This window comes from Choloepus didactylus, chromosome 13 (assembly GCF_015220235.1).
Source record: "Choloepus didactylus isolate mChoDid1 chromosome 13, mChoDid1.pri, whole genome shotgun sequence".
NCBI classification, from domain to species: domain Eukaryota; kingdom Metazoa; phylum Chordata; class Mammalia; order Pilosa; family Megalonychidae; genus Choloepus; species Choloepus didactylus.
The window spans coordinates 28636217-28652014 of record NC_051319.1 but is presented as its reverse complement, the minus strand read 5'-3'; the positions used below and the strand labels follow the sequence as shown (position 1 = coordinate 28652014).

The 15798-nt window shown below is 32.5% G+C and overlaps 1 protein-coding gene across 1 annotated transcript in view; it reads right to left on the bottom strand.

The window, feature by feature from the left end:
* Nucleotides 1–15798, bottom strand: part of ADGRV1 (adhesion G protein-coupled receptor V1) — a 635274-nt gene that overhangs the window by 190568 nt on the left and 428908 nt on the right. The gene's annotated exons all lie outside the window — the stretch shown is intronic.

The window sequence follows — 15798 nt, the reverse complement described above, 5'->3', positions numbered from 1 at the left end:
TGGAATGGAATAAAAAAATCACTTAAAGATGTTATTGAAGAAAGACTTTTGAAATAGAGGAAAAAATAAATCCTCATAGTGAAAGAACACACTGATCTTGGAATGGGCAAGAACTTTCTAAACATTAAGCAAGAGAAGAAAAATATAGGAAAATATGGATAGAATTTACTACAATTTAAAAATGTAAGCCACAAACTTGGACAAATATTTTCATTAAATATGACTACAGGTTGAAATCAGTTTTTAGTCTCCTAGGCTGCTCAAAGCAAATACCATAAAATGGGCCATCTTAAACAATGGTAATTCATTTGTTCACAGGTTTGAGGCTGGGAAAATGTACAAATCAAGGCAATGCTTTCTTCCCAAAGACTGGCTGCTGGTGATCTTTGGTTCCTGGGTCACATGGCAAGGTACATGGCAGCATCTGCTGATCTCTCCCTTGTCTTCCAGGTTTCGTTATTTCAACTTCTTGCGTCCTTGGCTTTCTCTTTCTTAATCTGAATTTCAATCTCTTATAAAGGCCTCCAGTAATAGGATTAAGACTCATCCTGCTTGAAGTGGGTCATACTTCAATTAAGCAGCCTCATCAAAAGGTCATAATTACAATGGATTCACATCCACAGGGAAAGATTAAATTTAAGAACACATTTTTCTCAGGTACATAGAGCTTCAGACCATAACAATATCCTTAATAGGAGCAAAGCTTTCACAAATCAATAGAAAAAATTGAAAGGGAACAAAGAATATGAACAATTTCTTGTAAGAGAAGAAGCACAAATGGCCAATAAGCATATACAGTACATTCAAACACCCTGGTCTTATCAAATAAATTGCAACAAAAACAATAGCATATCAGCACATTTACCTATTAAAATCATAAAGCTAATAAAAATGCCAATCAAGACTGGCAATGTTGCTGCAAGGAGACCAGTACTCTCAAGAAATGTAAATTTTTAAACTTTCTGGAGGATAGTTTGCTAATTTCAACATTTCTAAGAACTTTCTATCTTCAACCTGTAATTTAATTCCAAGGACTCTGTAATGTGGAAATATGACATAACACATTCACTGCAGATTTTTTAAATATTAAAAATGAGCATGGGACAACCTTCATGTCCAATGCTGAGGAATGGTGAAATACATTCTGATAAATTCTATCTTGGGATGGGATAGGACACTATGAATCCATTAAAAAAAAAGTGATAGAGATATACTTAATGGCAATATAACATTAAGTGAAATAAGCAGGAGATAAAACTATAATCCTTATTTTGAATTGTAATAGCAAAAGCATACAAATCTAGACATCAAAAGCAGCACATCAATAATGAGAAGTGCTTATTTTTGAATGAGAGGGACACATCTGACTATTACTCTTTAAATTATATTTTCTTTGCTTTCCTAAATTCCTAGAACACATACTGATTAGTTTTATAAGAAAGAAAAGAATACTATTACAGGAAAAAAATAGCAGGTAGAACCTCTGCTCCTGAGAAGCTACAAAGTAGAAAACACAACCCAGAAATCAACTGTTAGAAAATCTCTTGAGCCACGAATGGTTTTCTTCTGTTGTACTGAGTATCCTGTTTGACAAACTGTTTATATTTGTGGGCATTTCCTTTTTCATTAGAGACGTCTTCAACAGAACTTCCTCTATAAATAACTGATTTGTTTCCTGAGAAAATACACTTGACCGTTTGTGGCTGTATGAACTTTGCCAGTTTTCCAAATGAGACTGTTTGAGAGATTGCAAAATACCTTATAATACAGAGCTTTTAAAAATGAAAGCTGACCAAAATTTTCATTTTACTCCTAAAATGGTCACAGAAAATAAGCCAAATGAAATGCAGTCTCACAAGCATCTCTATCAGTACAACTCCACCTCCTGCAGTTTTACAATTTTACCTATTAATGTTATATTCTACCTGATATTTCAAATGCCTAAGTTTTTAGCACTTTGCATTAGAAAATAATCATTTGTCTTCCTGATTTTGTCTCAACTTAGTAAATCAGGATGAATACAGATGAGGTTCCATGCACGCTTTAAACATTTTGACCCTCAGTAAGTCACTTTAAATGTTCTCATGTTAACTACACTATTATTGTGCTTCGATAATTTAATTAGCACACAATATTTAAAACAGTTCTTTGAAACAATTTGATTTCATACAAAAGCTCATTTCATATATTAAAAATGTAAATTTTCCTTTAAAATGGCTAGAACACAAATGTGTTAACAGAGAAATAAAAATTCAAGGGAGACAAAGGCTAATAGCCCTATTATAGCCCATCTCACCTCCAAAACAAAAATACCAAAAAACAAAAGGACAAGGAAAATGTTCTTCACATCAATGAAAAATAAGAGCAGTCAGAAAAATTAATAAAAGGACATGAACAAGCAAGTCACAAAATAAGAAATCAAAATCTAAATAATCTTATGCAAAGATGTTCACACTCATATGGCCGTGTGAGGATAAATGAGATCATGTACTTAGCATAGTGTCTAGTACACAATAAATGGAGCTGTTAAAACACAGCAATTAAAGATATGCAAACTTAATAGTAAGTATATATATATATGTACACACACACACATATATTACACTGACAAACTGAAAAAAATTTATGATTTCAAGTTTGCAAGAATGTGGAAAAACAGGCTCTGTCATAATTTGTGATTTGAGTGTAAATAGGTGAGTTCTTTTTAGAAAATATTTTGTCAATATCTTTTAAATTAAGAAAAAATATAGATAGTCATCCTTTGAGAGATTCCATCCAAAATTTATTCTAAAGAAAATATTAATACAGTATACAAAAATAACTGTGTATGTATATTTTTACAACAATGTAATAAAGGAAAACTATAAATAGTCCAAAAGGCTACCAATAGGGAGTTGATTAAATAAACATGATAGAAAAATATAATGTGAAATGTGATAGATGAATATATACCATCATGGAAAATGTCCAATAAAAAAAGTATATTGCAAAATAGTATATGTGGCATACTATTTTTGTTTAACATTTTTAAAAGTTTGTAAGTGTGTGTGTGTGTACATGTATGAATATTCATGGTATAAAAGGTAGAAAAATATACTAAATATCTTGGGGATGAGGTTTCAGGTGAGGTTATGTATTTTGGTATTGGTCAAATTTCATAATAAGCACCATATTTCATTTTTGTAATTGAAAAAATATATTAAAATGTAGATAAATAATTAAAATAGGAAAGCTATCTTGTTTGATAAATACAGTAGCAGTGGATTCTGAACACTGAATATTTTATGCATGTATGTGTGTGTATCTATGAATGTTTGTATGAATGTTTGCATGCACCCATTTATCTGTTAATGATTTATTTAAACTTCTCCTTCAAAAATGATTTAGGGAAGGTAAGAATACAATAGTGGGAAAGGCAATATTATTATAATAATTATTAAGGCTTCGAAAAAGCAAACACTAAGAGTAATGAAGTTATCATAAATAAAAATATTTATTTGACACTATTCTTTAAGGAATAGGCCTGGTTGTGCTTGGATATAGTTCTTTCAACACAAATGAGACTAAATTTCTACTATTGTTCACATCTGACAACCATGGGCTTACCAAAAAATGATTCCTTGAAAATAAATGAATACTAAATATTTCATTGAAATTGTATTCACATGAAAAAAAAACTATAAAAGTATTATAGAAGATTGCATGCTAAAGCTGAGTTTCAGAAATATTAAAGAGTCTATGGTTTGCAAGCCCAATGTCAAAGAAGAGTGCAAAAGAAAAGGATAGCAATAATTTAAGTACTAGTTTTAGAATAACTGGAGATATTGAAGTGGTAAGCTACCTTTTAGGAATTTATAGATAATGCTGAATGACATGTTGCATGTAATTATCCATCATCATGAGCACATGCTTACTTAGGGTCTCAGCTAGAACATGGCAGAGCCAGTATTTGACCTCCAAAGCCCCTGCTCTTTCCATTGCACTCGGATTCAAGGAAAAGTTTACACCCACACTTCCAGATATATTTAATATAGTCAGTTTGTTAAAGTACACTTTTAAGTACCTGCATTTCCATACCTGACTTTTCTAGATATTAAGCATTTACTTAAGAATTGGATGCCTTGCTCTACCAGAAATCACAGTCAGTTTGGGGCTTGCAACTGGCCATGGGTGCTTATTTACAAATGTCAACTGACTAGAAGAAGGATTGACTATGCATTCTTTTTACTAAATTGATGTTACTTGGTGACACTATCTCCTTTAAATAAAATGATATTTAAGGTAGAGGTTTGAATGTTAAATAATGTACAATATTTACTCCAATACAAGACATTGTAGAATTGGTTTATCCGACACCCTATATAAATAGTGTTCAATAAATGCTTTGTGTGGAGAAGAAAAAGAGAGATTATATATCTATGAATTTCTTCAGTGATCATGACAGGTAAAATGACTTTGGAGCTTCTTTAATCTAGAATCTTAAATTGATCAAAGGAAACTCGCATCTTTTGTCCTGTAATGGCAACTTCTCTTGAATGTTTTCCAGGGTGTTTGAAATATTATACTACCACAGGGACACAGCTACTGAATAAAAACATCCCTGTAATTTTTACTCAAATCAAACTGAACACTGACAAATTTATGCTAGACATTTTAAAAGACATTATTTTATGACTTTCCTTCATTAGCTGCAGATAAAAGCAGCTAACAAGGACTCTATGTTATATGGTCTTTGACATTAGCCAAATCAGGTCAGTATGGCCAGATCACTTGCGGAAAACAGAATTTCATGTTGTTGTGGGTATATCTTTCAGAACTTATGTAGATTTGCATCATCTATGATAATGAATTTGAAAACTTATGAGATGTAAAAACTCCTAGCTAAATACAGACTACAATTCCTAGCTAAATACAAACCAATTTCCGTAGACAAATGAAAAAAAGTTATTAAGGAACTACTACATGAAAAAGCAGCAGGCCCAGATGATTTCAAAGGGAATTCTACCAAACTTTCAAGACCAGATTGTCCTAATACTGTATAACTTATTCCATTGTTTTGAAAAGGGAGGAAAACTCCCAAGTCTTTCTATAAAGCAAGTAAAACACTGATGCTTAAATCAAATAAAGACAGTATGAAGAAAGAAAACTACAGACCAACATCACTTATGAATTCTGATGCAATAATACTAAATGATGCAAGCAGATGGAATCCAGCTTCACACTTAGAAAAGCATATAATGACCATGAGGGATTTCTTCCAGGAATGCTAGGTTGTTTCGGTATTAGAAGATCCAATAACATGATACACTATATTAACATTTATAAGGAGAAAAATCATGACTGCCTCCAAAGATGCTAAAAATGTATTTGACAAAACTCAACACCCATTAATAATAAAATACACTCAAGAATATGGGAATTGAGAGATACTTCCTTAATTTTATCAATTGTGTATATCCTAGTCTTAAAGCCAGTATCTTATTTAATGGAGAAACACTAGAGGCATACCCACTAAGATCAGAGACAATCTGATCCCTACTATCTCTAACATTATTCAACATTGTACTAGAGGTATTAACCAATGAAATTACACAAGAGAAATCAACTAATGATATAAGAATAGGCTAAAAAAAAGAAAGCAAAACTATCTTTATTAATTATATATATTTTATATATCTTGAGGATTATATAACAGCATAACCTGAAATTCCCAGAAAAACCAATGATAGCTAACTCAAACTAAAATAATTTAGTAAAACAGCAGTATACATAATTTGTATAACAAATCAGTAGCCTTCATTTTACTTGCAATAAACAGAGGATGTAATGGTAGCAAAAAACAATTACAATAGTAACAAAGGAGATTGAATACTCAGGAATAAATTTAATAAGAAATATTCAAAATCTTTATGAGGAAAATTATAAAACACTTCTGAAAGCTACAAAAATTGACTTGAATGAATGTAAAGCTATCTTCTATTCTTGCAAAGGATGACTCAAGAACCCTAATGTAAACTATGGACTATAGTTAATAGTATAATTATAATCATATTGTTTCATCCTTGTAACAAAGGTACCACACAAATGAAAAATGTTAATACCAGGTAAAACTGTGGGAGTGGGGGCAGAGTATATGGGAACTCTGTACTATCTGCATGATTTTTCTGTAAACCTACAACTGCTCTTATTTAAAAAATGTTATAAATATGGCAGTTCTCTTTAAGATAATTTATAAATTCAATGCAATCCCAATAAAAATACCAAAAAACTATATTATGGAGTTAGACAACTTAGACATAAAGTTCATATGAAAAAGTCAACTTACAAGAATAACCAAGAAAACACTGAAAAAAAAAATAACTATAAGGAACAGGGAGTGGAATAGCCTTACCAGATATTAAAACATACTAAAAAGTAATGGGTGATATAAAATAGAAAGTTCAGAAGTAGACACAGTTATAAATGGAAATTAGTATATGATAAAGGTGGCATACTAAATCACTGGTATAAGGATGGACATTAAATGAATGGTTCTGAGTCAACTAGGTAGTGAAAAAAGATAAAATTGCATATATAAATTATATTATAGACAAGAATAAACCCCAAATGGATTAAAGATTTAAATGTAAGAAAATTAAGCCATACAAGAAGAAGAAAGCATGAGTGAATTCCTCTTTAACTTTGATGTAAGAAAAAGCTTTCTAACTATAACTAAAAATCCTAAAGCAATCAAAAAATTGTTAAATTTGAGAATATTAATTTTAAAACTGCATGATATAAAACACCATAAATAAAGTGTGAGAAAATATTTACAACTTGTACCACAGAAAAAAGCTGAATATATGTATATTGAATATATGTAACAAATATGAAGAACTCTTAAAAGTTGAGGGATAGGAGTGATGTTAGTGAAATTGGCCAAGTAAGGACCTCTAGAACTTCTCCATGAAAGCAATGAGAATGTTGGCAAAAATTGTCAGAATCAACTTTTTTACAACCCTGGAAGTTAAATAAAGCTTTGCTGTATATGTAGGAGCATTTATTTAACAATAACAATTAAACAAAAAAGCAGCCGAAACTTGATAAAAACAAAGGCACTTTAACTTGCTTTAGTCCCATCCCATGTTATCCCTAAAAAAATAATAACCCAAATTCCCTGTGTGGTCTGGCAGCCACTGGGGAGGTATGATGTGAACAGCACAATGGAGTTGGAGTTTCTTTAGAGACTCATTACAAATAGTTGTCATAATTTTACCTGTCTGGTGGTTTCCTGAGGACCCCATTTGCAAGACCGTGTATTTGACCTGTACCTGAGCTTGGTCAGCATGAACAGTTGTTTCCTCTGATGGTGGGGGTAAGTTTATCAAAAATAGTTAAATGCAAGTGTTTTAACTTCATGGTTGCTTAAGACAGTGCATTTGGGGCAATCAAATTAACCAAACGCTTAAAAGAAAAGCTGGGAGAATGAAATGCTCATGGGGGCTTTGAATATTTCCAACATATTCCTAGGAATCTAGAAGGCCATACACATGCCCAAGGCTGTATGCTTGCTCAGGAAAGACCTGAGAAGGCCCTAAACTCTTATCTTTGATTGACTTTGAGGCTCTGCATCAGCAGCAAGTGAAGGCTAAGGCAGAGTTGTCAATTGCCTAGTGGAGTGTTGAAATCATAGCCCAACACGCACAGAGACTCTCACTAAAGATGGAGATTTATTGGTTCCAGGCATGTAAAGAATTTCTGTCCAATCATTAGCTGACCATTAAGCTAATGGAACAGAGACCTTAGTGGCCACACATGACAAAGAATACAGACTTTACACAACTGGGTCAGAAAAGTCACTACATAAATAACAACAACAGACAGCAACAACAAACCCTGGGATGGGGAGTGGGACAGATTCTGATTTCCAGATTTGCCACACTATTTTTTAGAATGTCTAGTTTTCAACAGGAAATTATGAGATACGCAAAGAAATAAGAAAGTATGGCCCATACATGGGAAAAAAAGCAATCAATAGAAACTGTCTCAGAGGAAGTCCAGAAAGTAGATTCATTGGACAAACAAGATCAGATATTTTAAATGTATTCAAAGACCTAAAAGAAATCATGTCTAAAGTACTAATGGAAGATGTGAGAATGATGTTACACCAAAAGTAGGATATCAATAGGCAGAAATTACAAGAAAGAACCAACTTGAAATTCTGGAGTTCAAAAGTACAATAACTGGAATAAAAATTTTTGTAGAGGTGCTCAAGAGCAGATTTGAAGAGGAAAAGAAAGAATCAGTGTACATGAAGACAGGTCAACTGAAATTATCCAGTATGATAATCAGAAAGAACAAAGTATGAAGAATAATGAACAAGGCTCATTATTGTCTGGTACACCACCAAGTGTACCAACATATGCATCTAACAGGAGTCCCAGAAGAGAGAAAGAAAGGAGCAGAAAGAATATTTGAAGAAATAATGAGGTCACACTTTCCAAATTTGATGAAAAACATTAATCTACATATCCAATAGCTCAATGAACCCCAATTAGGATAAATTCAGAGAGATTCAAACCTAAACAATTATGATCAGACAGTTCAAAGACAAAGACAAACTCTTGAAAAAAAGTTGAAAAAAATTTTTAAAAAAGGTATTGATATAGACACAATAAATCCAGAGGACAGCAACCAAGATAATGAAAAGATGCAAATCTTGCCATATTTGAACAAATCAGAAATGTTTAGCTTGGAAAAAAGAACTGGGACAAATATTTAGATGATAGTTTGTGGAAAATATTAGGTTTTTTTTGTTTTGTTTTGTTTTGTTTTTGTTGGTTATAAACCCAGAAGTTAGAAATTGAACCAGAATCTGAAAGTGACTGATTTCTACTTAATATGAGGAAGACTTGGGAGGAAATTCATTCTTTCTCATGGAGTAGTTCAAACAAATTGATGAACATTTGTCAGTCATGTTGTAAAGATTATTAAAGGACTGGATTGGATTCAGTGCTTCATAAGGTTCTATTTTTGTCTAGGTTTCACCTTATGTTTGAGGCTCCAGGGACTATGGGACACCATGAGGATGTAACTCAAAGAAACAGTTGGAATTTTTCTCAGAGAGATAAAGCAGTGGTCAGAAAAACTGAGATTGTTGCTAGAAGTGACAAGTCTGTAAACCGAGGAAAGGGAATGAGGTGAGTATTAAGAGAATGAGTTATATGCCCAGCAGTCAGAAAAACTAAAATAAACTGAACATGTTTAGAATAAAAAGTTCAGGAACTACAACATATTTGAACAAAGGTTTGAATCAACATATGCTTTTGAGGATGTGACTGGATCTTTACTGAGGCAAACTAGACATTTCCCAATCATTACATTCTATGATTCTAAGACCTTATGTGGAAGCATACTTTCAAGGTATCTTTATTTTCAGGCCCTGAAGAGATGGAAAATTCTAGTCTAAGCCTGCTACTTCTAGGTGCACGTATTTGTGTATGTGTTTGTGTATGTGTACCCATGAGCAACAGTAAACCTCTCGACTTGAGCAAATCCATGAAGAGATCCTGACAACATTCCTTTACCATAAATTTATGACAATTTTCTACAATCCTGAGATAATAAGTGAACAGCCTCCCTATATTTATTTTTTAAAGCAAGTTTATTGAGATATATTCACATAACATACAATCCTCCAAAGTGTACAATCAGTTGTTCATAGGCTTCCTATATTTAAAAACATTTTTTCATGAGTCTCTTTTTAAATAATTTAATAAAACAAATATTTCCTTGATCTCAGTCAAGAGACAGAGAAGAGAATAGATATTTCTCCAAAAAAGATAAAGAAATGGCCAATAAGTATGTGAAAGATGCTCAACATCATTAGCCATTAGGGAAATGTAAATTAAAACCACAAATGAAATACCACTTGTGTGATGATTTGAACCTGTATGTACTCCAGAAAGACATGTTCTTAAATTTAATCCATTCCTGTCAGTGTGAACCCACTGTAAGTAGGACCTTTTGATGAGGTTACTTCAGTTAAGGCATGGTCCAGTATGGGTCTTAATCCTCTTACTAGAGTCCTTTATGAGAGAATGAAATGCAGACAGAGAGGGAGAAAGCCATGGAAGCAAGAAGCTGAAATCAATGAAACCTATAAGAGAAGGGAGAGACCAGCAGATGCCACCATGAGCCACGCCATGTCACTGAGGAGCCAAGATAACCAGTAGTCAGCCCAGAATACAGTCTTTGGGAAGAAAGCATTGCCTTGATGATGCCTTGATCTAAACATTTTCCTGAATTCAAAACTGGAAGCAAATAGATTCCCATTGTTTAAACTGATAAATTCATGGTATTTGCTTTGAGCAGTCTAGGAAACTAAAACAACTTGACACCACTGGCATGGATATTATTTAAAAAGTGGAAAACAACAAGTATTGGCCAAGGTGAGGAGAAATAGGAACACTTTGCATTGTTGGTGGGAATGTAAAATGGTGCAGCCACTGTGGAAAACAGTTTTGTAGTTCCACATAAATTTAAGTATAAAATTACTTATGATGTGGCAATCCTACTTCTAGGGTATATACCCAAAGAATTGAAAGAAGGGGCTTAGGCAAATATCTGTACAAAAATGTTCATAGCAGCATTATTCACAATAGTGAAAAGATAGAAGCAACCCAAGTTTCCATAAATGCATAAATGGATCAACAATATGCAGTATTCATATACAATGTAATATTATTCAGTCATAAAAAAGGAATGAAGCCCTGACACATGCTACAGCATGGATGAGCTTGAAGACATCATGTTGAGTGAAATAAGCCAGACACAAAGAACAAATACTGTATGATCTCACTTATATGAAATAACAAGAATATGAAAATTCATAGAATCAAAAGGTAGAGCACTGGTAGGGGTGGCATTGGGAAATAGGGAATTAATGCTTACTGGTACAGAGTTTCTGTTGGAGGCGATGGAAAAGTTTTGGTAATGGATGGTGGTGATAGTAGCACAACATTGTGAATGTAATTAACACCAATGAATTACATACTTGAAAGGGGTTAAAATGGGAAATTTTTATATTGTATATGTTACCAACAGAAAAAGACTGGTAAAAAAGATGGAAAAAAAGATTCTCATATATCATATTTCTCTTACAGAGCTTTTATTTCTACTTAGTTCAGCATTTCTCCTAACATAGCTAGCAAAATAATCTTATCTTCAGAGTACTGAACTTTAAAATGGTTAATTCAGTTCATAAGCAGGAGGTTTTTACAATAGGTTTTAATTAAAATTTGTTAAGCTTGTCATAAATAAAACAGGACACTAAAATGCTAAGAAACTGAAATAAGAAAATAAAAAATAATCAATTTGAAAATTCATTTATGCATTTTTCCATTATGATCAAACAAATTCTTAGCTTAAATAGAAGAGAATTCAGTTAGGCCTTTGCATATAATAGCAAGTACTCAGTATTTTTTTTAAAGTTTGAATTTATATGAATTAGGATGAAAGAGAAAATGGCCTGCATTTTGAAGGTACAAAGTAATAAATCATTATTTTTCCATCATTTTTACTGTCATTGGCATTTATTAATGTGTCAGGATCTTGTATCTCAGAGATAGGAATACTGAAACCAAGATAAATAGTGTCTTCGCTGTCCTCAACTCTGTACAGCACGATGCTGAAAACTCATTCCCAACCATTATATCCTTTAATATTCACATACTTGGGATCCCAGATTAATGACATATTCTCTATTTAGAAACAATTCTCAGGACAATATTAGCTCCCTCCCTGACTCCTGAATCAGTCCTATATTCTCTTTCCTCCTCACTTGGCATAGATACAGCTAGGGATTCTATGTTGGCTTAACAGAGAGTTAACTCGTAACCAATAGCAATCGCTCATTAAGATAGATTTCACTTATCTTAGCCTTTATTTTATTTAAGCACTATTCAACTGTTGGATAAAAAGCAAAACCAATGGTAGTTTCTATTTAGCACTAAAAAAAAAAAAAACTGTTTAAAACAAACTGATGAAAAATGTCTCATTTTTTAAAGGTATAAGGAGTCTTTCTTCACTAACCTTGAGTATAGTGTGACTCCTCAGAGATTCATAGGATCATATGGTTTAGTACAATGAAGCAATTACAAATATACTGAATATTCAATGTTTAGACAAAAAATCTTAAATTTTATAACTATTTTAAAATAAAGGCTCTTTGGGGCCTTTTTCCAAATCATGTTGTACAATTCAAATCTAGATTCAAAAATCCATTAGTTTCGCTAAATCTGAATTTGATCTCTTAATTTATCTTTTACAAGAAAATTTCTTACAAGATTTGGCATGCCTCATGCAATATTTAAAATGTTGAGCCATTTAGTTCTTATTTGGTGACCTCCAGGTAATATAGACTCTTTTTAGCAACAATATTATTGTGTGGACTTTTATCATTATATTGCTATTGTACAGAAAACTATGAAAGTTTCTTCTACACCCTTATTTGTATAACCTTACATTGGGAGGTTAAAGCCTTCCTTTTTTCCAATTCAACTATTTCTATTAAAGGCTAAATCAAGCCCCATCCTCTTCATAAACTTATCAACTCTTCCCATCAATTCTGAAATTAATCACTGATCTAGAGGCTAAATTTCAAGTTTTGCAGCTGACATAAACAAATATTCATAATATGTTATTACTGGTACAATCATAGGGATTTATGAAAGGTTCAGAGTCTACCAAGGCTATATATTAGAGTTTTAATCCAAAATAGCTTACAAAGTTGATACATAAATTGATGTTTAGAGGGAAAATAGGGATTTTCCAGGCAAAAAAAGGAAAGAAAGGCATTTGAGACATAAAAGATATATTCAGAGTCACAGACATAAGTACATGGGAAATATCAAGCAATTCAGTTACAAAAAGTAACAGCGAAGGATGGATGGTGGGAGGAGTAAACGAAGTTGGATAAACAGTTTATTGTCAAACCACAGAGCACTGGAGGACCTAATAAGCCACTACCTTGGAGGGGAATGAAAGGTAATTGTTGGGTTTTAAGCAACAATGTTACATGTTCATTTCCATATTTCAGAATTTAATGCATGGATTATAAAAGGAAGATATTAGAGATAGGGACACAAGTTAGGAAGCAACCCAGCAGTCCAGAAAAAGATGACAGAGGCCTGAACTGAAGGGACAGTGATGAGATGAGACGAAGATGAAAATGAGGAAGTAGATCAGAAAGACATTTAGCAGTTAGACTAGAAAATAATTTGTGATTGACAGGATGTGGAATTTAAGGGAAAAGAAATAGAAAACAACTCTCAGGTTCATGATTGGCATACCTGAGTGAAAGGTAGACCTATCATAGGGAATATAGGTCAAAGCACAATTTTAAACATGCTAGGTATGAAATTACTGTGTCATTCTGGTGAAAGGTGTAGGAGACATCTAGATACATAGGAATAGAGCTCAGAAAGGGTTTTAGGCTAGAGACAACTTCAAGGGGTTATCCTGTTGAAAATGACTGTAAAGTCATGGCAATAGATAGGAACATATAGGGAAAGAAGTAGACCAAAGTTAGCATTTTGAGAATACCAGGTTTTAAAGAGTTTTCACTGCTATTCACTGATATTTTCTATAAAAATTGCCTTTGATTATATGAATTTGGTAAAATTTGTGATGTTGGCTATACTTAACTCAACATATTACTTAAAAAATTTTTTTATTGTGGAATATAATATATTTACATAGAAGAGAAAACTTTCCAAGTGCAATTTGACAAGTAGTTAGAAGCAAATTTCTACTTTTTATACAGATATTCACTCTATATAAAACCCATCTTGGCCTTTAAAATACTGAACCAGATCTAATGAAACAGCTTGTGAAATTCACACTTCCATCTAGATCTAGAAAAGACAAATGAAATTACAGAAAAATAGAGAAACAGACAGACAAACAAAACATTTGTTTGAAGGCACTGGAAAGCTGCTGAGGCAGCCAAAGTTTCAGATGCCGAGATACAGCAATAAAGAGAAAGTTCACTGAGGTGAGCCCTATGTCCTGCACACCACTCTTCCCTTGAGGACATTTGCAATTCTTGGAGAAGGAAAAAAATCCCAGGAGAGGGCAGGCAGTGAGAGGCAAAAAAAAGTCAGCAGGGATTTGGGCAATTTCAAAGACAAAAATGTTCAGGGCTTGCCAGGGCAGAGAACTTGAGAAACCAAGGTCCTGGAGAGACAGTAGGTGTAATGAAGTGAACCTCATACTCAGAGATTTCCCCCTTGAGGCATGCACCAATTCTTAGCTGCACAAGACAAGAGCCTAAGAAGACTAGCAAAACAAATCTGAAAAAAATATGGTTTTAGGACCAAAAAAGAAGGAGAGGTCCTAGTAAACACTCCAGTTTTCATTTGGGGTCCTTGGTGAGCAAGGCGCTATGAATTATAGAGAAACAGAAATAGACAAAGCCATACAAAGATGTAACCAAGTTAGTTCAAATAAGCATATTTCATTAGATAAACTCTGCCATATGTTATAACTCCCTATAGTGCCAATATAATTTCTTCCATATATAATGTTCACCATTCAATAAAAAATACTACAAATATCAAGAGACAGGAACAAGAGAAAAATCAGATAACAGGAAAAAAAAAAAAACACAAAAATGACCTAGACATGGACATCAAAAATCATAACTAATATTTTCAAAAAAATAGATGAGAAGATCACAAATTTTGCCAGAGAACTAGAATTGATAATTTAAAAAACTGATATTTTAGAATTGAAAGATATATTACCCAAATTCAAAAGTTCAATAGATGGTTTTAACAGGATATTGAACCAAGCTGAAAAAATGTTTCATGTCCTGAAAATAAGTCAGTAGAATATATCCAGAATTTATAATGAAGAGGAAGATATGATGGAAAATACAGAAAAATATATGAAACATAAAAAATGGAGAAAATATCTAATCATAAATTAAAATTACAAAAGGGGAAAAGAGAATGTGGTAGTAGCAATATTTACATATAATTACCAAGAATTTTCAAAACTAATGAAAGGCATCAAGCCACAAACTCATGAAGCACTATGAATCTCCAACAGGATAAATCCATGGAAAACCAAATTATATAGACTATATGAAATCAAAAACAAAGAAAATATCTTGAAAGAAGCCAGAGAAAAAAAGACATGTTACTTTCAAAGGAGTAACAATAAGAACGACAGCTGAGTTGTTAGAAGAAATAATGAAAGCTGGATTAAAATAATAATATTTTGTAAATGAAGAAATGAGCTGCCAAACTTATCTAGCATTCTGTATCCAGCAAAAATATCTTTCAAAAGTGAAACAAAATAAAGACATTTCCAGACAGACAAAAACTGAATTTATCACAAGGAGATTTGCTTTAAAAGGGAGTTTTCAGAGAGGAAAAAAAATGTAAAAACATAGAAATAAAGAATGGAATAAAAAGTAACTAAAAGATTTACATTTATATATATCTACATCTAAATGAATATTTATGGCACAAAAATAATGTTTTGTGGAGTTTAAAATACATGTACAAATGCCTGGTGATAGAAGCAAAGGAGTAAATAAAATTAGAGCATTATAGTGCCCTATCATTGTTTGAAAAATAATAAAAGTACTAAAGAATATGTCATGAACATATTCAAATGAGAAAAAGAATAAAGGAAGTGAGAACATAGATCAGGGGGAGGTCATAGAGAAATCAAATAGTAAGCTCTCTATATAAACAAAAATATATCAGTTATTTAGTAATTCCATTAAAGTGAAAGTTGGCCAAATAT